We start from the raw sequence: 23,095 nt of genomic DNA on the forward strand, positions 1-23,095 counted from the left end.
AAGCTACATAAAAAGCCAAGTACCAGATGTATTTTTTTATCTATGTTTACGCTGTAGCATTTGCCTTTCGTATAAGTTAAAATCAGTTTTTCTTGTTTAGTTCTCTTTTATTGCACTGTATACAGGGCCATTTTTCATTTAACATCGGGGCCCGTATTGGCAAACAGGAAGAGCGGCCATATTGTTCGTCACTCCAGAATTAGCTTCTCGGTCTATGATCCCTTTATTGTAGCTTCAACTTCCTGAAAAGAAATGACACTTTACTTCCGGTTTCTGAGAAACCAATTTGAGGTGTGAACCGCTTGTATGACCCACTGCGGTTACTCTACATCAAGACTTTTGCTTTCTCTCTAAAATAATATACGGCTATAGGTTTACAACATCTTTTACAAAAATATACAGATCAGATGGGTAAAGGCAGGACACCAAAAATCCCAGGCGCCAGGTTGTCCTGGCACCTAGGTTCTTGTCAGCCCCTTTCCAGCCCATGACTTACATTTAGGTCACGGGTCAAGTGAAGAATTATGGCGTGGACTCTTAAATTGATACGACCTGCCTATGGCTGATGCGTTTTGAACTTCCTAAGAGTTCTTAGTCATGGCCATGACTAAGAACTCTTAGGAAGTTTGAAACGCGTCAGAGTTTTGTTTTTAATACACCTATAGGTTTCTTTGCTTTTTGTTCGTGTTTCAACCTAAACAGTAAAAATTACGTCTAGATTTTTTGTGAGCTGGACCCCTCCTATTTTTGCTTTGTCCATATCATATGGGATACAGCCCACATTGTCCGTGCTCCAAGAACTCCTGCAGTGACGCGTTATAGCCGCAGTCCTGTCTACTGATGTCCGTATTGGGTGAGGAGCTGAATTACAATCGAATAATTGCTTAAAGGGGTTGTCCCATGTTATCTTTTTCACTTTTTTTTTTTCTAGAGGTGAAGGGGAAAGCCGGATGAAGTCTAAGCAGGGAAGTCATCCCACACGGTCACCGGCGTAGACGTAAAAAAAAGAAGTCTAAAGTCCAAAATTTCAGATTTTTAGTCACAAAAAAAAATAAAAAATTTATTTACAAGCGCTCAAAAGTCAATACTATGCAAAAGTGGGAGTGGTAAAAATTTCAACTCACAGCACAAAAATTTAACCCCCCCCCAAACACCAGAGCTTTGTAGGTGGAAAAAATAAAAATAAAAGTTATAGGGGTCAAAATCCTGGCTCCTAACTTTTTTGTTTGCTTACTCACATTGTGTCATTGCCATATAGAAAAGAAAAGAAGAAAAAAATTAAAAAAATTAAAATATATATTTATTTTGAATTTAATTGTTTTATTATTATAATTTTTTTTAAATCTATTTACGTCCCCCCCCATCCAAATTTTTTTTTACATTTTTTCATACTTTTAAATAAACCCCTAAATGCTGCAATCTTGTCCCACAAAAAACAAACCCTATAAAACTAGGTCAGCAGAAAAATAAAAAAAAGTTCTCTCAGAAGGATATAAAATAAATAAATAAAAATTATAAAAAAAATAAAATAAAAAAATACAGCGTGTCACAGAGGTCAGAGACTAATGTGGTGCTGAGAGGTTAATAAGTAATTCCTTCTATTACTTCCTAATCGTAGACATCAAAGCGGCATCTGACTGCGGTTTCCCAGGATGTGCAGACAATTAGAAAACATTCTGCAATACCACAAGCTCCGCGGCGCAGACGTGTCAGAAATGTGTCGGATAAATATTTGCCCTTTGATGAGACCTAAAACCGCACGCTACTCAATAATGGCACCGTATTGCCTATAGGGCAGGCTTTCCCAACCAGGGTGCCTCCAGCTGTTGCAAAACTACAACTCCCCGCATGTCCGGACAGCGGATGGCTTACTCATCTCTCTCTGCTGAGGACAGATGCATGCTCAGCCAAGTTGAACGTGTATACATATAGGGAAAATGTTCAGTCAACTATATAATATAGTGTTTCCCAACCAGGTTGCCTCCAGCTGTTACATGCTGGGAGTTGTAGTTTTGCAACAGCTGGAGGCAACCTGGTTGGGAAACACTACCCTATAGGCACAAAAATCAGGGCTCCGTTTCCGCTCCCCCTCCCCTAAGAAAAAGCGGGACGTACACATTAGACATGACAGCCGACCCCCTCCATTTTGGACAGCTTTACCTGTATATAGTGACTACACTTTTACAAAGGCTGGGTGTAGTACTAAGATACCAGGCCTAGGGCCTCAACGCCATTTTAAATACTCAACACCCCGCCATTGGGGTCAACCGAAGGACAGAGAAGACCACCAACTGCTTTATAACCGCCAGAGAGGCTGTTGACTGTGGCATCTAAGAGGTTAAACTTGTAGTAAACAGGTGGCACTCTGAGGCCCCAGTTCACATGGCAAAATTTCGGCAAAATAAAAAATGAATTCCACTCGAACACACACGGAACGGAATTCCTGCACCGCGGAAAGAATTAACATGCCTATTCTTACAGTGGAATAGGCGCAGGAACACAGTCTATGGGGACGAATCATTTCTGAGCGGTCCTAGTGCCGGCATATCCAAAACATTTTTGGGCAGAAAACATTTCACTGTGTGAACTTGGCCCCAAATGCATTAAAATAACAAAGCAACTTACTTACCTCTCCGCACCTTTTGTAGCGGATGTCATGTGACTAACGCAGCCAATCAGCAGCCTCAGTGGTAACATGCCTTACCGCTCCCCGTAGGTCCGGCGAACAATGCAACTTCCAGTTGGCTGCGGTGGTCAGGTGACAACAGACGACCAGGGTGCCGAACAGAGCCTGAAGTGGCAATCAGCACGGGATCAGAGAGGTTAAAGGGGTACTCCGCTGAAAAACATCTTAGCCCCTGGGATCTCCGGGGGAGCAGCACCCCAGTCATCCGTGCACGGAACGAACTTCATTCCGTGCCAGATGACTGGCGACTATAGCCGCCACGCCCCCTCCATTCATGTCTATGGGAGGAGGAGGTGTGACAGCTACGTACTAGCCCCCTACCATAGACATGAATGGAGGGGGCGTGGTTACTATAGTCGCCAGACATCCGGCACGGAATGGGGTTCGCTCCGGTCACGGATGACTGGGGTGCCAGCGGTGCCCCGCGATCAGACATCTTATTCCCTATATTCGGCGGAGTACCACTTTAAAGGGGTATTCCAGGCAAAAACTTTTTTTTATACATATCAACTGGCTCCGGAAAGTTAAACAGATTTGTAAATTACTTCTATTAAAAAATCTTAATCCTTCCAATAGTTATTAGCTTCTGAAGTTGAGTTGTTGTTTTCTAATTGCTTTATGATGACTCACGTCCCGGGAGCTGTGCAGTTCCTATGAGGATATTTTCCCATCATGCACAGCTCCCGGGACGTGACATCATAATTGTGCAGTTAGACAGAAAACTTCAGAAGCTAATAACTATTGGAAGGATTAAGATTTTTTAATAGAAGTCATTTACAAATCTGTTTAACTTTGCGGAGCCAGTTGATATATAAAAAAAAGTTTTTGCCTGGAATACCCCTTTAATCCCTCTCCATACAACCTTCCTGACCTTACGGGAAGGGGTTAATAGTCTCGTCCACCTTCACGTAATGCGATATAAAACCGACCAATACACCATCCAGAAACCGTCCCCAGACTTTCTTTACTACAGCTCCTATGCAGGCCTGTGAGTTTCCATGGTAACAGACAACAATCCCTGCGTAGTCTGACCCTACAAGTCCTATTCTTCTCTTGGATTCACACGTTACACAGAGCCGGGGAAACGACCAGACTGCGGGACCGCGCTGAACTGTTTGTTGTCTGTTACCACAGAGACGCTTAATCCCCACAGAAGTCGAAAAACAAAAACCACAGGAACTTTGTAATTAAAGATCTACTGCAAAATGGCGTCATAAAAAAACATTGGTTGTAAAGATTACACACGGACTATAAGCCACGGATGAGAAGAATGGCGGCGCACTCAGGAGCTGTGGCTTGTGTCGTATCTGATCGGGCTACCACACGGTTAAGAAGAAAACAATATCGCGGTTTGGTGGACGGCGAGCGGCAGATGTCATCTCTGTAGGCGATGTAAACACTGATGCCACTGATAATACACGCCGGGAACAATGCCGCCATACAGGGAAGATTAGCGCTGAACGCGAGGGACGACAATGGAATCTGAGAGCAGGAAATGTCCCCGTGACCTCGTGTGACTGCTCTGCGTCTCCTCACTGCAGCGTTTCCTAAACAGGGTGCCTCCAGATGTTGCAAAACTACAACTCCCAGCATGCCCGGACAGCCATTGGCTTAATCATCTCTCTATACCGAAGGCACATGCATGCTCAGCCAAGTTCAACGTGCATACATATAGGGAGAAAGTTCAGCCAACAACTATCTACTACAGTGTGTCCCAACCAGGGTGCCTCCAGCTGTTGCAAAACTACAACTCCCAGCATGCCCAGACAGCCATTAGCTTAATCATCTCTCTATACCGAAGACACATGCATGCTCAGCCAAGTTCAACGTGCATACATATAGGGAGAAAGTTTAGCCAACAACTATCTAATACAGTGTTTCCCAACCAGGGTGCCTCCAGCTGTTGCAAAACTACAACTCCCAGCATGCTCGGACAGCCATTGGCTTACTCGTTTCTTTATACTGATGAAACATGCATGCTCAACCAAGTTGAATGTGCATACATATAGGGAAGAGTTCAGCCAACAACTAATACAGTGTTTCCCCAACCAGCGTGCCTCCAGCTGTTGCAAAACTACAACTCCCAGCATGCCCGGACAGCCATTGGCTTAATCATCTCTCTATCTCTCTATACTGAAGACATATGCATGCTCAGCCAAGTTGAACGTGTGTGTATATATATATATATATATATATATATATATATATATATATGGAAGAGTTCAGCCAACAACTATCTAATACAGTGTATCACAACAAGCGCGCCTCCAGCTGTTGCAAAACAGCTCCCAGCATGCCCAGACAGCAGTTGGCTGTCCGGGCATGCTGGGAGTTGTAGTTTTGCAACAGCTGGAGGCACGCTGGTTGGGAAATATTGCCCTAGAGGTTTCCTCCACCGGGTTTCTTTTTCCTCCTTTGCGTGCTGGGGGATGACTATTTGTGAGATCAGGATTTGATGCTGGTTGTCCGGCCATGCTGGGAGTTGTAGTTTTGCAACAGCTGGAGGCACACTGGTTGAGAAATGTGGCCTCGCTGACCAAGTGTCAAGGCAGAGCGCACGCAGATCGGTGTAAAGGACAGTCTGTCGCCGGTGAAGGGGTTTAGTCCTATGTATCAATAGGGAGGATTGCAGCTTGGTAACTACAAACCGACCATTAGAGAACGCCCACCGCGCCATTTCTTCAGGTTTTAGACATTTAGGCCATATGTTCACACAGCGGAATTTCCGAGAGGAAACATTCAGCTCGGAAATTCCACTGCGGTGGAGTCCCACCAATTTTAATGGGACTCTGCTGCACGCCTCGGAAATTTTCAGAAACATCTGCCGCGGAAATCCCGATTTTGTTGTGGCGCAGAAACATTTAACCTATTCGTTGTTCCTGCGGATTCCGCTCGGACACGCGTTACCATTATTTATGGAGCCGGCCCGGTCCTAGTGCCCACCGTAACATGTGAATGTGCGGAATGTCTGCCCGTGTTTTCCGGGCATACATTCCGCACATTTTATGCCGCGTGAACGTGACCTTATCACACAACGGGGGAGATTTATCAAACCCCGTCCAAAAGTTGCTGAGTTGCCCATAGCAACCAATCAGATTGCTCATTTTATTTTTGAAAAGGCCTCTGAATAATGAAAGTAGCGATCTGATTGGTTGCTATGGGCAACTCAGCATCTTTTCCTCAGGTTTTGATAAATCTCCCCATAGACTTTCCCAGAAAAACGTTAGATTTATCAAAACCTGTGCAGAGGGAAAGTGGTGCCGTTACTCATAACAACCAATCAGATCACTGCTTTCAGTTTTAAAAAGGCATCTGAGGAATAAAGGAAGAGATCTGATTGGTTGCTATGGGCAACTGCACCATTTTCCTCTATTCCTCTGCGCAGGTTTTGATAAATCTCCCCCGTTGTGTCTTCTGCAGAATTCTGCGCCACATTTTTTCCCCCTGCTAAATACAGTGAGGGACTTATCCAAAAATCTGCGTAATTTATGATTCTGTTATATCAGGCTTTTTTTTTTTTTTTTTTTTTTTTTTTTTTTATTACCACATTTTTATAGTTCACTTGTGTTGCTCTGAAAATATGGGAGGTTTCGGTTTTGCATTAAATTTTTGACATTTGGATCCAAAAAAAGAAAAATTGTGCGGGAAAATGTAAATCCAACGAGATTGTAAGATGGATCAAGAGTCCAGCGAAGAAGACAAATGCGAAACATGGTGACCGAATGCAATATGATGTGTGTGAGAACGCGCCTGCCACAAAAAATAAATACATTAAAAAAAGGAGTAAAAAAAAAAATATATATATTAAAATTCCCACCAAAAAAATATTTTTATATCCTGAAATAGATCTACGGTACTTGTGGAGAAGGTAAGCGAGATAATTGTCTATTTTTGGGCTGTGTCCACCGCTCTGTTTTTACCACGAAATTCCAAAATCAACGTTAAATATTTAAAAAAATTACTGAATTAAAAGGGGGTACTCTGGGGGGGGGGGGGGGGAATTATTTTTAAATCAACTGGTGCCAGAAAGTTAAATTCGATTTGTAAATTACTTCTATTAAAAAATCTTAATCCTTCCAGTACTTATCAGCTGCAGTATACTAAAGAGGAAATTCTTTTCTTTTTTGGATTTCTTTTCTGTCTGTCCACAGTGCTCTCTGCTGACACCTCTGTCAATGTCAGGAACTGTCCAGAGCAGGAGCAAATTCCCATAGAAAACCTATGCTGCTCTGGACAGTTCCTGACATGGACAGAGGTGTCAGCAGAGAGCACTGTGGTCAGACAGGAAAGAATTCCAAAAAGTAAAGAATTTCCTCTCTAGTATACAGAAGCTAATAAGTATTGGAAGGATTAAGATTTTTTAATAGAAGTAATTTACTAATCTGTTTAACTTTTTGGCAGCAGTTGATCAAAAAAAAAAAAAAAAAAAGTTTTCCACCGGAGACGAACCCTCTTAGCGCCAATTTCAGTCTTTTTCCATATACAAACGCTTGTGATACGGTAACAGTACCGCAAAGCCAAACATGCTCAGTATGTTCAGAGTCCATTTAACAGTAAACAAATATAGTTTTAAAATATTCATAATAGTTTTTTGCAAGGTTAAATAAAAAAAAAAAATGCATATATATCACTGGAAAAAATATTTTTTTTTTTTTTTACATTTTCCACAATTACAAAGGTAGTAATAAACTTTGCACCAAAATGTTCATGTAAACGCGAGATTGAGCCTTTGAAAACGTCCTGTAAGTAATCCGGACCGTATCCAACCCCACGCCTAGTTTTGCAAAACTGGAGCGCACCGTACAAACTTAAGCTTTTTTTTTATTTTTTATTGATTTTTTACAATTTTTTTATTTTTTATTGATTTTTTTACAATTTTTTTATTTTTTATATGCAGTCTGATTTTCATGCCGCTCTTTACAGAGTTTTGCACCAAATATTTGGCACAAAACTCAGTGTCCAGGCTCTAGGATGGAGATTTTCACTCAGTTTTCGAACTTTTTCACTCATACGCCTCAATTTTTATACACGTTTTCCATGATAGAAACCACAGTGGTAAAAAAAATAAAATTAAAAAAATTAAAAGAAAATGTGTAAATAAAAAAAATTAAAAAGCTGCTAAAGAATAGGAGGTACTAAAGCTTATAACATTTCTGGAAAAACTCTGCTAAAATGCTAAAATAAGCCATATATATATCTATCTATATACACGCACGCATACATATATATTGTTTTTGCTTCTCCAGACATTGCAGGCATTTTATTGTATATTGTAGGGTTTGCAGTAGGGATGTAAGAAAAAAATCGATTCTCGCGATAATCGCGATTTTTTCATTTGCCGATACAGAATCGATTCAAAATATTTTTCGATTCTTTTAGGGATGTGGAATTTTTATCTGCGGACGCCCGGAACAGCATGTCATGTCCCGGGCATCAGGAGATAAAAGTTCCACATTTGTGGAGCCGAGCAGGCCGGATCTGACACAGCTATGGAGCGGGCTCCGACTCGTGCCCACTCCGTACTATGCGACCCCCGGCTGATTTCAGTAGCAGGGGGCCGCCGCTAATAGCCAGCATGCGGCAATCGCCGCGGCTGGCTATTAAAGGAGTATCCGGTGCGCACTTTTCTCATTTTATCCTATCCAGGCTGCAAAATAAAATAAAACGCACTTTCTCTTACCTGCCAACGAGCCCCCGGAGCTCCGGTACAGGTGTTCGGTCCCCGGGCTGTATTCTTCTTACTTCCTGTTAGCCCGGTACGTCACATGGAGCTTCAGCCTATCACCGGTCACAGTGATGTCCCGCCTCCGCTGGTGATAGGCTGAAGCTCCATGTGACGTGCCGGACTAACAGGAAGTAAGAAGAATACAGCCCGGGGACCGAACACCTGTACCGGAGCTCCGGGGGCTCGTTGGCAGGTAAGATAAAGTGCGTTTTATTTTATTTTGCAGCCCGGACGGGATAACATGAGAAAAGTGAGCACCGGAGTACTAGATCGCCGCTGTCAAAGCTGACAGCAGCGTCTATTGGGATCTATGAATGCTCCCAGGTGGGCGATATATCGGGATATATCGCGATGTATCGTCACCTAGACGGTATCGCGATATATCGGGATATATCGAATCGCCACACTGGTATCGCGATTCGAATTGAATCGCCAAATTCTTGGCGATTCACACCCCTAGTTTGCAGTTTGTGTTAGGGATCGACCAAATATCGTCCGATATTCACGATTTTGGACGTTATCGGCAATTACCTTGCCGATAATCCGATAATGCACGATATGAATTTTTCCCCATACCGCAATACAGGTTTGGCCCCTCCCCCTCGGGAATTAATGAATTACCAGCCCAACGCTGCGCTGTCCCCACATCAGGGAACTAATCATATGTGACCCTCGAGCGCTGTTCTGCTCCCCCCCCCCCCCCCCCCCCCCCCCCGCAAAATCAATCATCAGCCCAGCGCTGCGCTGTCCCGATCGGGGTGCTACTCCCATATGTCACCCGACAGGCGCTGCCCTCCTCACCCTCCTGTTTGTTGCGGGCCGCCTGCGCTGGCTGGAACTCTGTACTTTAGGCTGTATAGCGATGTTCCGCCTCAGCCGGTGATAGGCTGAGCCCCCTGTCATGTAAGGAGCCGGCTCCTTACATGACAGTGGGCTCAGCCTATCACTGGCCGGGGCGGAACATCGCTGCGGCCGGTGATAGGCTGACGGTCGCATAGGGATACAGCGTAAAGTACTTAGTTCCTGCCAGCGCCGGCGGCCCGCAACAAACAGGAGTTTAAGTTTTCCTGAAATATCTAATGTTTTCATTCCTTCGTCCAAGGCATTGGACTATTTCACTCTTTTCGGCAGCGGAGAGATCCTTTTTCTTCCCCATATTGCTTGAAACGGTGTCTGCTTAATAATGTGGAACGCCCGGGGTACTCCGGTGGAATTTTTATTATTATTTTTTTTTAAATGCTTCCAGTACATCGGTCCCTCAACATACGATGGTAATCCGCTCCAAATGGACCCTCGTTTGTTGAAACCATCGTATGTTGAGGGATCCGTGCAATGTAAAGTATAGGACAGTGGTCTTCAACCTGCGGACCTCCAGATGTTGCAAAACTACAACACCCAGCATGCCCGGACAGCCAACGGCTGTCCGGGCATGCTGGGAGTTGTAGTTTTGCAACATCTGGAGGTCCGCAGGTTGAAGACCACTGGTATTGGAGGTTATACTCACCTGTCCCCGCCGCTCCGGACCGTCACCGCTCGTCACCGCTGCCCTGAACGTCGCCTTCCATCGATGTCGCCGCGTCCCCGGGGTGTCCCTGACGCTCCGGCAAGGCCTCTGCTTCCCCGGCATCCTCTCTCTCTGTCGCCGCCGTCACGTCGCTACGCATGCCGCTCCTATTGGATGACGGGACGGCGTGCGCAGCGACGTGATGACGACGATGGAGAGCGCCGACGATGCAGGGGATCCCGAAGAGGACGCGCCGGAGCCCCGAGGACAGGTAAGTGATCGTCAGCGGACCACACGGGGCACCGTAAACGGCTATCCGGAGGCAGATGAAGCAGTCTGAGCTGAGGGATAGCCATTTATGCGATGGCCCCGACATACAAAAGCATCATATGTTGAAATGATCGTATGTCAGGGCCATCGTAGGTCGGGGGGGGGGGGTCACTGTACTTAATCCTGAGCTCAAATCCACTAAATTTTCTGTGGAACTCTTAGTAAATATGTTGGGTTTTTGTGAAAATGTCGGGAACACGCCCCTTTTCGGTGACAACGCCTTTTCCCAATGGCCACACCCCCTTTTCAGGTTTTCTTGGTAAAATGGAGAGTTAGTCGGGTTTTTTTTTTTTTTTTTTTTTTTTTTCAATTCTGGTGCAAATTCTGTCGCACAACCCGACAAAATGTCGGGTTTGCAATAGTAAATGAGGTCCACGAGTGACACGGAAAAACATAATATTTCATCTTTGTGACACAAATAGAATTTGCATAATAATTTGGAACAGGGTGTATAAAACTATAGGAAAAAGTGTCCTATTTGTGCACATAAAACCTAAGGCCTCATTCACACGGTGACATGTCAGAGTGGAATCCGGTGAAAAAATTCCTGTCAGAAATTGTTTTGCAGCAAAGTCCTATTGTTTTGAATGGGATTCTGCTGACCGTGCACGGGACAGAATTTTCACATTAGAAACATCTGCCGCGGAAATTCCGATTGATCTGTCAATTCTTTCTGTGGAATCTGTTTGGAAATGCATTGATGTCTATGGAGATGGCGCATTTCTGAGCGGTCCCAGCGCCGGCATGTTCGGCCAGCACTCGCTGTTTGCAGGATGTCCGCTGGAGAGACTTTCCGGATGAACATTTCGCAAAACTTCCGCTGTGTGCACATGGCCTAACATTTTTGCGCTGGTGTTTCCCGTACCCCGATATACATATAAATGTCCGTTGTTTTGCAGTAACTTCTAATATAACAATGCAGACGGATGTTCTGCTCGCAGCCTCTACCGCCATTAGTCGTCGCCGGCATCTGTTACTCACGCAGGAGACCCAGAGATCTCACATCACATAATTACAGATGAACGGATGGTCGGGAGGAGATCGCCTGGGGTCTGGTTGGCAACGTGTGGCGCAATTATCAGGCTGCATAGCGGGAAAATAATAAGCGCTTCAGAAGGTCACAGGCACGCGAATTGTCGCGCTCGTCCTTAAAATTGCGTTTAGATCACGAGACCCTGTAGACATAGATTGTCAGACGTCTTTAGCAGCGCTCGGCGATCCTCAGGAGCCCCGCAGAGTTTTGATGGAGCGATAAACACGGATACTTCACTTCGCTGCATGCACACAGGGGGCGCTCCGAAATCCCCTACTGCTGGGTTTTCCAACCAGGGAGCCTCCAGCTGTTGTAGAACTGCAACTCCCAGCATGCCCGGACAAGCAATGACAAATCCCCAACTCACAAAGAGTCATCCTCCAGCGCACAGCAGAGGAGAAAACCCATGTGGAGGAAACCTCTAGGGCAGTAGTTCCCAACCAGTGTGCCTCCAGCTGTTGTAAAACTACAACTCCTATCATGCCCGGACAACCGCTGGCTATTTGGGTTTGGTGAACGTTACCTGACTGCACTGTACCAGCTGTAATGTTAGGTGGAGGAGGGATAATGCTGTGGGGTTGATCCTCAGGGGCCGGCCTAGGCTCCTCAATTCCACTGAAGGGAAATCTTAAAGGGGTACTCCGGTGGGAACATTTTTTTTTTTAAATCAACTGGGGCCAGAAAGTTAAAAAGATTTGTAAATTACTTCTATTTAAAAATCTTAATCCTTCCAGCACTTATCAGCTGTTGTATGCTCCACAGGAAGTTGTGTAGTTCTTTCCAGTCTGACCACAGTGCTCTCTGCTGACACCTCTGTCCATGTCAGGAACTGTCCAGAGCAGGAGGAGAGGTTTTCTATGGGGATTTGTTCCTGCTCTGGACAGTTCCTAATATGGACAGAGGTGTCAGCAGAGAGCACTGTGGTCAGACTGGAAAGAAATACACAACTTCCTGTGGAGCATACAGCAGCTGATAAGTACTGGAAGGATTGAGATTTTTAAATTGAAGTAATTTACAAATCTGTTTAACTTTTTGGCACCAGATGATTTAAAAAAATATTTTGCTTTTCCACCGGAGTACCCCTTTAAAGACATTGTGGATAATTGTCGCTTCCAACTTTGAAGGAACAGTTTTTGGCTTAGCCCTTTTCTGATCCACCATGACTGCGCCCCCAGTGAGGTCCATACTGACACAGAGGGGGGAGTCTGGTGTAAAAGACGGTGACCGGCCGTACAGAACCCGGACTTCAACCCCATCCAACACCTGGAATAGAGACCGGACCCTCTCCTCTGACATCATCGTCTGACCTAAAATCCCCGTAGATATCTTCTAAATCTTATATAAAGTCTTCCCAGAAGAGTGGAGGCTGTTATACCAGGAGGACCGGCTCCATATTAAAGGGGTACTCCAATGCTCCAAATGTTCCAAATGCTTAGAGCTGGTGCAGGGGGCTTGTGATGTCATGACCCCGCCCCTCAAGAGGGGGGGAGCTCCAGACAAGCAATACAAGTCTATGGAGGGGGAGGAGGGAGCTTTAGACAAGTAATACAAGTCTATAGAGGGAGTAGGGAGCTCCAAACAAGCAATACAAGTCTATGGAGGGGGAGGAGGGAGCGCCAGACAAGTTATACAAGTCTATGGAGGGGGAGGAGGGAGCTTCAGACAAGTTATACAAGTCTATGGGGGGGAGGGAGCTTTAGACAAGCTATACAAGTCTATGGAGTGAGGAAGAGGGAGCTTTAGAAAAGCTATACAAGTCTATGAAGGGGGGGAGGGAGCTTTAGACAAGTTATACAAGTCTATGGGGGGGGGGAGCTTTAGACAAGCTATACAAGTCTATGAAAGGGGGGGGGCAGACAAGCAATACAAGTCTATGGAGGGGGGAGGAGGGAGCTTTAGACAAGTTATACAAGTCTATGGGGGGGGGAGCTTTAGACAAGCTATACAAGTCTATGAAAGGGGGGGGCAGACAAGCAATACAAGTCTATGGAGGGGGGAGGAGGGAGCTCTAGACAAGAAATACAAGTCTATAGAGGGAGGAGGGAGCTCCAAACAAGCAATACAAGTCTATGGAGGGGGAGGGGCTCCAGACAAGCAATACATATCTATGAATGGGGGGAGGAGGGAGCTTTAGACAAGCAATAAAAGTCTATAAAGGGGGCAGCAGACAAGCAATACAAGTCTATGGAGGGGAGGGGAGGGAGCTCCGCTCACCAGCTCTGGGAGAACTGCAAATTAGAGATGAAGCCTTCCGAGCAGAAATCTGCTGCAAAATATCATATACACGTTATATAATGGCGAGAAATAGTGCCGCTCCTCATGTGCACGCAGGACAGTGCATCCTGAAAAGTCACCTGAAATTACAGGTACGCTTTAATTAACTTCTTATTCTACAGTATTATCCTCTCCACAGCAAAGTCCTATATCTGCCAATAAAAAACTAAAATAAACAAAAATAAAAAAGCGCAACTTCACAAGCCTAAAATGATCATGTGACTGCGGTCAGGTTAGTAGAACGCTCCCAGCACTTCCATGCGCCATCTACTAGTTCACCGGAAGTCTCAGACCCAACATAAAAAAATATATTAAAAAAATTGTTATAAAATGATTTGCTCCTTTATTATTCCATAATCCGATTTCTTCACTTATCAAGTATTTTATATATTTCCGTTCTCAATTACGTATAAAGGTAAAAAGAGAGAAATCCCCAGAAGACGACATTGGGGAAAATATTTAAAAACTACAGTGATTTCTGTTCCAGCGATATTACGGTAATTACACTTTTTTTTTCTCCTCACATTTTCAAAGGTCTCTTGTACGGTTTTGAAAATATGAAAATATGTGAGAGTTCATTTTCGCGCCACTTTTGTTATTTTGTGCCAAATTTGGCCAAATTAGGCCCTTAATTTTTTTTGTTGCCGCCATATTGGATTTTTTTTTTTTTGCGCCAAAATTGGCCAAATTTTACATCCCAGAAAATTCTGGAGGAAGCATCTCTTGTAATATTCCATTATATCTAGTACTCATGCAAGCGATAACTGTATAAATAAAACATTTAGGGCTCAAATGCAGTGACCATGAAAATACATTTTTCTTTTATATATTTTTCAATAATAATTATTTATTTTACAATAATTGATTAAATAACACCTTTACCCCAAAAAAATAAAAAAAAAATTAAAAAATTAAGAAAAAACAAAAGCAAAAAAAACTACAACCATTTCTGTGATTTCTACGCCGGCAAAGAGCTGGTGTGAGATTTTTGATGTAAAATGGACTCTCACCTCTTTGAAAATATCATGTAAAACATTACATTTACCACCCACTGGTGTGACTAGTGTAAACCTTTGATAATTCTTATGTAAAACACTTAAAATAGTTAAACCATTCTGCGCCAACATTTTTGCGTGAAACGCTGAAAATTACAAAGATGAGGAGTAAAAGTCTATTAAAATCCTGCGAGAAACAGTACTAAAAAGGAGTGGTCTCCAAACTGTGAACTTCCAGCTGTTGTAAAACTACAACTCCCAGCATGCTGGGAGTTGTATTTTTGCAACAGCTGGGGGCACCTTGGTAGGGAAACAATGGTCTAACTCTCTCTGTACGATATTAAAGGGGTATTCCAGGAAAAAACTTATATAATATATATATATATATATATATATATATCTCAACTGGCTCCAGAAAATTGAACAGATTTGTAAATTACTTCTATTAAAAAATCTTAATCCTTCCAATAATTATCAGCTGCTGAAGTTGAGTCGTTGTTTTCTGTCAGCAACAGTGCTCTCTGCTGACATCTCTGTCTGTCTCAGGAACTGCGCAGAATAGTAGAGGTTTGCTATGGGGATTTGCTTCTAAACTGGGCGGTTCCCGAGACAGGTGTCATCAGAGAGCACTTAGACAGAAAAGAACAACCTTAACTTCAGCAGCTCATAAGTACTGAAAGGATTAAGATTTTTTAATAGAAGTAATTTACAAATCTGTTTAACTTTCTGGATTCAGTTGAGAGATATATATATAATTTTCTGGATAACCCCTTGAAATATTTTTTCTACACTTCTCTGTATCCTACACACAGCTGACTGGGAACAACCAACATCTTCTGCTGCACTCTGGGGTGGATTTCCATCCTGATAGAGATGCATCATCGTTCCCATTGGCACAGCGGACATCTCTCGTGTTGGTTCCATGTTTTCCTATTAATAGCCCAAGTCCACAGCTCGGTAAGGTCTGTAGCTCTTCCCCTTTTAGCTGTACAATAATTTGCAATCTAAGGGTTGGTTCACACATCACTAATCCACTGCTGGTTGCCCAAAGGGAATTTTGCTACCACTGACTTCAATGGGTCCGTGAAAACCTGCAAATCTGCCACTAGGATTTCTATGCCGGCAGCTGATGTATTCTGCAGTAGAAAGGGATTCCTGCCCCCCATAAGGAAGAAGTGACCGAGAACTGATCCCGGCGCAGTTCACAGACAGCGGCGTAATCACGGGAATAAATAGACTTTTATTTACTTCAGATACAACCCTGCCGAGACGGAATCTTTAGTTACAGAAGAACGGGTGAGGATCTTCCCTCAGGCCGGGCTCGAAGCGGACGTTACAATTATCCAGCTGTATACGGGGGAAATAAGAAAGAGCTTTGGAGGGTCAGAGACACTTAACGCCGCGCTTGGAGATTTTCCAACATGTTGGTTAGTAAATCCTCGAGCAGTGAAATGGATCTCTTCCCTCCTCTCACAGCAGCGTGTCTCAACCAGTGTGCCTTTTAGGTGTTGCAAAACTACAACTCCCAGCATGCCCGGACAGCCTTTGGCTGTCCGGGCATGCTGGGAGTTGTAGTTTTGCAACACCTAAAAAGCACACTGGTTGGGCCACAGGTGAGATCTGTCCAGGGAAAGGAGACGTATCCCTCACCAAACGTCCGCCTGGTTACAGTCAGCCTCACCTTACGGACCACAGGAGAATAATTTAATCCATAGAGTGCTGACAAAGTTCAACAGGTGTCATGAAACAATTTTTTACGCAATTTTGACAAATTTGCATCCTCATGGGCCTGGTAGTCATTTCATCTTTAATATTTAACCACATTCCATAAAGAAATAAATGCTGGACAAGTAACTATATCAGGGCTTGACAAATCCCAGGCGCCAGGTCACCATGGGGAGTGAGGATTTCGTCCTGGCGCCTAGGTTTTTGTCAGCCCTTCGCAATAGGGGTTGTCCATCTTTAAACAAAAAATAGTTTTTTTTGCCATAGCTCCGGTGTTACATGAACAGCGGACATCAGGAGACTGCCACAGCCAATCAGCGGCCAAACTCTGTGCTCAGAAGTATGGACCATGACCACAAGGCTGCTGATTGGCTGCAGCGTTCACATGATGTCTGCTGCTGAACAAGGGAGCACGAAGATATCCGCTCCTGAACACTGATGGGACGCTAATGACTGTGACACATGGGGAGGGGGGTGAGATGAAGGAACACTAATGACAGTGACAGAGGGAGAGATGAGGGGAAGTTAAAGGAGTACTCTGGAGCGCTGGTACTGATAGCTCTTTCAAAGACCTTTCCAACGATACCTCATTTGTCAAATTTGGCCCAGCCATTCTCTTGTAATTGCCAATAAAGACTACATTTCCCATGACTCCCTGCACCAGCTTCCTGTTAGCTGCTGCTCCCCCCCCCCAGGAAATTATAATAAATTATAAAAAGTGACGCCAACAGCTCCTTCCCTTGTGGTTATCTCCTCCCATTATCCCCCTCCCAGCTCATCAGCCCTCTCCATGTGCCCACTGATCCATGTGCCCACTAACCCACTGATCCACCCATCCATGTGCCCACTAACCCACTGATCCACCCATCCATGTGCCCACTAGCCCACTGATCCATGTGCCCACTAGCCCACTGATCCACCCATCCATGTGCCCACTAGCCCTCTGATCCATGTGCCCACTAACCCACTGATCCACCCATCCATGTGCCCACTAACCCACTGATCCACCCATCCATGTGCCCACTAGCCCACTGATCCATGTGCCCACTAGCGCAGTGTTTCCCAACCAGGGTGCCTCCAGCTGTTGCGAAACTACAACTCCCAGCATGCCCGGACAGCCTTCGGCTGTCCGGGCATGCTGGGAGTTGTAGTTTCACAACAGCTGGAGGCACCCTGGTTGGTAAACACTGCACTAGCGGTGTCACAAGAATGCCGCAGCACTACGCAAATAGCGTAGGGCTAACGTAGGCAGCGATAGGAGCCTAGCGTTAGCCCTACGCTATTTGCGTAGTACTGCGCATGCGCAGAATAAATTAACTTTGGGGGAGTAGCCGACTCTGGGCTGGGAGGCCGGCACAGCCCGCAGTGACTCATGGGAGCGACGAGTCACCGGGCGAAGATGGCGCCGGATCGTGAAGAAGACGCAGTCGAGCGTCATCAATGGACCCAGCTTCCGGCCAGATGGAAAAGCGAGGAGAAGTCCGGGAAGAAGCCGACATGGACAACGTGAGTATATTACAATGTGATATCACTTTTATTAATGCTTCATTTCCCCCATAAACAGGTTGCGTCGGAGTACTCCTTTAATGAATGTGACACAGGAAGAGATGAGGGGAAGTTAATGACTGTGACACAGGAAGAGATGAGGGGAAGTTAATGACTGTGACACAGGAAGAGATGAGGGAAGTTAATGACTGTGACACAGGAAGAGATGAGGGAAGTTAATGACTGTGCCACAGGAAGAGATGAGGGGAAGTTAATGACTGACACAGGAAGAGATGAGGGAAGTTAATGACTGTAATACAGGAAGAGATAAGGGAAAGTTAATGACTGACACAGGAAGAGATGAGGGGAGTTAATGACTGTGACACAGGAAGAGATGAGGGGAAGTTAATGACTGTGCCACAGGAAGAGATGAGGGGAAGTTAATGACTGACACAGGAAGAGATGAGGGAAGTTAATGACTGACACAGGAAGAGATGAGGGAAGTTAATGACTGTGACACAGGAAGAGATGAGGGGAAGTTAATGACTGTGACACAGGAAGAGATGAGGGGAAGTTAATGACTGTGGCACAGGAAGAGATAAGGGGAAGTTAATGACTGACACAGGAAGAGATGAGGGAAGTTAATGACTGTAATACAGGAAGAGAGGAGGGGTCACTTATAACTGACAAAAATGAAGAGATGAGGGAACACTAATGACTGTAACACAGATGAGGGGACACTAATGACTGACACAAGGAGAGATGAAGGGACACTAATGACTGTAACACAGATGAGGGGACACAAATGACTGGCACAGGAAGAAAGGAGGGGAAGTTAATGACTGTGACACAGGAAGACACGAGGGGAAGTTAATGACTGTGACACAGGAAGACACGAGGGGAAGTTAATGACTGTAATACAGGGAGACACGAGGGGACACTAATGACCAATCATATGACATCACATTGCGGGTAACGTTACGTGACGTGCAGCATCCTGGCTCCAAGATTCATCACAAATTTATCAAGCTTTGAACTATATAATATAATACTGTCATTTTTTATTATCCAATCAAAATAATAAGATTACATTAAGAACAATAAAAAGAAAAAACAGAAATTGGAGACCACAATAGGGTGGGGAGCGGACACGGAATGTACAACATGATGCAGCAGCACAATACATGCAAAACAACCGCTACATACATGCTACAATGTATCCCCTCCCTATACAGCCCACAGAATAACAACTGCTACATATATGATACAATGTATCCCCTCCCTATACAGCCTACAGAATAACAACTGCTACATACATGCTACAATATATCCCCTCCCTATACAGCCTTCATAATAACAACTGCTACATACATGCTACAATGTATCCCCTCCCTATACAGCCTTCATAATAACAACTGCTACATACATGCTACAATATATCCCCTCCCTATACAGCCTTCATAATAACAACTGCTACATACATGCTACAATGTATCCCCTCCCTATACAGCCTACAGAATAACAACTGTTACATACATGCTACAATGTATCCCCTCCCTATACAGCCTACAGAATAACAACTGCTACATACATGCTACAATGTATCCCCTCCCTATACAGCCTTCATAATAACAACTGCTACATACATGCTACAATGTATCCCCTCCCTATACAGCCTACAGAACAACAACTCCTACATACATGCTACAATGTATCGCCTCCCTATACAGCCCACAGAATAACAACTGCTACATACAAGCTACAATGTATCCCCTCCCTATACAGCCTACAGAATAACAACTGCTACATACATGCTACAATGTATCCCCTCCCTATACAGCCTACAGAATTACAACCGCTACATACATGCTACAATGTATCCCCTCCCTATACAGCCTACAGAATAACAACTATTACATATATGCTACAATGTATCCCCTCCCTATACAGCCTACAGAATAACAACTGCTACATACATGCTACAATGTATCCCCTCCCTATACAGCCTACAGAATAACAACTGCTACATACATGCTACAATGTATCCCCTCCCTATACAGCCTACAGAATAACAACTGCTACATACATGCTACAATGTATCCCCTCCCTATACAGCCTTCATAATAACAACTGCTACATACATGCTACAATGTATCCCCTCCCTATACAGCCTACAGAATAACAACTGCTACATACATGCTACAATGTATCCCCTCCCTATACAGCCTAAAGAATAACAACTGCTACATACATGCTACAATGTATCCCCTCCCTATACAGCCTTCAGAATAACAACTGCTACATACATGCTACAATGTATCCCCTCCCTATACAGCCTACAGAATAACAACTGCTACATACATGCTACAATGTATCCCCTCCCTATACAGCCTTCAGAATAACAACTGCTACATACATGCTACAATGTATCCCCTCCCTATACAGCCTACAGAATAACAACTACTACATATATGCTACAATGTATCCCCTCCCTATACAGCCTACAGAATAACAACTGCTACATACATGCTACAATGTATCCCCTCCCTATACAGCCTACAGAATAACAACTACTACATATATGCTACAATGTATCCCCTCCCTATACAGCCTACAGAATAACAACTGCTACATACATGCTACAATGTATCCCCTCCCTATACAGACTACAGAATAACAACTGCTACATACATGCTACAATATATCCCCTCCCTATACAGCCTTCATAATAACAACTGCTACATACATGCTACAATGTATCCCCTCCCTATACAGCCTACAGAATAACAACTGCTACATACATGCTACAATATATCCCCTCCCTATACAGCCTACAGAATAACAACTGCTACATACATGCTACAATGTATCCCCTCCCTATACAGCCCACAGAATAACAACTGCTACATACATGCTACAATGTATCCCCTCCCTATACATCCTTCAGAATAACAACTGCTACATACATGCTAGAATGTATCCCCTCCCTATACAGCCTACAGAATAACAACTGCTACATACATGCTACAATGTATCCCCTCCCTATACAGCCCACAGAATAACAACTGCTACATACATGCTACAATGTATCCCCTCCCTATACATCCTTCAGAATAACAACTGCTACATACATGCTACAATGTATCCCCTCCCTATACAGCCTACAGAATAACAACTGCTACATACATGCTACAATGTATCCCCTCCCTATACAGCCTTCAGAATAACAACTGCTACATACATGCTACAATGTATCCCCTCCCTATACAGCCTTCAGAATAACAACTGCTACATACATGCTACAATGTATCGCCTCCGTATACAGCCTTCAGAATAACAACTGCTACATACATACTACAATGTATCCCCTCCCTATACAGCCTACAGAATAACAACTGCTACATAAATGCTACAATGTATTCCCTCCCTATACAGCCTTCATAACAACAACTGCTACATACATGCTACAATGTATTCCCTCCCTATACAGCCTTCATAACAACAACTGCTACATACATGCTAGAATGTATCCCCTCCCTATACAGCCTTCAGAATAACAACTGCTACATAAATGCTACAATGTATCCCCTCCCTATACAGCCTAGAGAACCAGTAAATACACCTGCAATAGGTAGGCTAAAAAGAGCAAAGAAATTTACTTAAAGGGCCAGAACCAGCACCCAACCCAACGTGCGTTACACAAAATATATTACGGTATTCCACTGAAATAAATGCAGATAAGAAATTGATGCAAATGATGCTGCTCAAAGCTTTTCTATGTCAATCTGTAGCCCTAAAACAGTGTTTCCCAATCAGTGTGTCTCCAGCTGTTGCAAAACTACCACTCCCAGCATGCCCGGACCGTCTTTGGCGGTCCGGGCATGCTGGGAGTTGTAGTTTTGCAACAGCTGGAGGCACCCTAGTAGGGAAACACTGTCCTAGAGTAAATGATTAACTTCATACTATCATAAATGTGATATTAAGTATAGGAATTCTTCTTATTAAAATAAATACAAGTTACATTTATAACTAAAGTCATCATAATGATAGGTACAAAATTAACCAAAAAGTGAGTTATCCCATAAACTGGAATTTATAGGAAGAGGCCTTAAATAAATGTACATTATTATTATTCACATTCATGTCAGTCATTATTTAATCCTGTGAATTTATTAATTTGCTGCAATTATTCTTAAAGGATTTGTCAGACGCATTTTAAGCCTAAGGAAAAAAAAAAAAAAACAAGCAGACACTTGAAAATAAATGCTGAATATAAATGTAGCCTAAAGGGAGAACTCTAACCCCACGTCAATAGACCTAAAGGAGATCGGTGAAAGAGCGCCCCCTTCTGCATCACTGCACTAAACCAGCACTGACCTCACTGTATAACAATGTCGCCAACCCCGTGGCTCTCCACCACCTGCAAAACTACAACTCCCAGCATGCCCTAGGGCACGCTGGGAGTTGTAGTTTGAATAGGAATGCACCAAAGGCTGTCAAGGCATGCTGGGAGTTGTGGTTTTGCAACAGCTGGAGAACTGTGGGTTAGGGAACGAGAGGCACTAATAGGATGCACTGAAGTCTGGGGAGGCATGCTGGGAGTTGTAGTTTTGCAAAAGCTGAAGAGACGGAGGTTGGGGTCTAGGAGGCACTAATTGAGAGCATCGATGACTCTCAAAGCATGCTGGGAGTTGTAGTTTTGCAACAGCTGGAGAGATATGGGTGGGGGATTAGAAGGCACTAATGGAGAGCACTAATGGCCCTTAAAGGGGTATTCCAGGAAAAAAACTTTGATATAGATCAACTGGCTCCAGAAAGTGAAACTGATTTATAAATTACTTCTACAAAAAAAATCTTAATCCTTCCAATAATTATCAGCTGCTGAAGTTGAGTTGTTCTGATCTGTCTGACAACAGTGCTCTCTGCTGACATCTCTGCTTATCTCGGGAACTGCACAGAGTAGTAGAGGTTTGCTATGGGGATTTGCTTCTACTCTGGCCAGTTCTCGAGACACGTATCATCAGAGAGCACTTAGACAGAAAAGAACAACTCAACTTCAGCAGCTCATAAGTACTGAAAGGATTAAGATTTTTTAATAGAAGTCATTTACAAATCCTTTCTGGAGCCAGTTGATCTATATATAAAAATGAGTTTTTTCCTTGATAACCCCTTTAAGGCATGCTGGGAGTTTTTGTTTTGCAACAGCTGGAGACACAGTTTATGGAATAGAAGGCACTGACGGGATGCACTGAAGGCATGCTGGAAGTTGTAGTGCTGCAACAGGTTGAAGAACACTGCTGTACACTATGTGTTTCTTAGAGACCCGAGAGTAAACTCC

General features: G+C 44.0%; 1 protein-coding gene across 1 annotated transcript in view; it reads right to left on the reverse strand.

The window, feature by feature from the left end:
- The window catches only part of DIPK1A (divergent protein kinase domain 1A), a 186,694-nt gene that overhangs the window by 158,457 nt on the left and 5,142 nt on the right, over positions 1-23,095 (reverse strand).

Source organism: Hyla sarda, chromosome 6 (genome assembly GCF_029499605.1).
Source record: "Hyla sarda isolate aHylSar1 chromosome 6, aHylSar1.hap1, whole genome shotgun sequence".
Lineage (NCBI taxonomy): Eukaryota > Metazoa > Chordata > Amphibia > Anura > Hylidae > Hyla > Hyla sarda.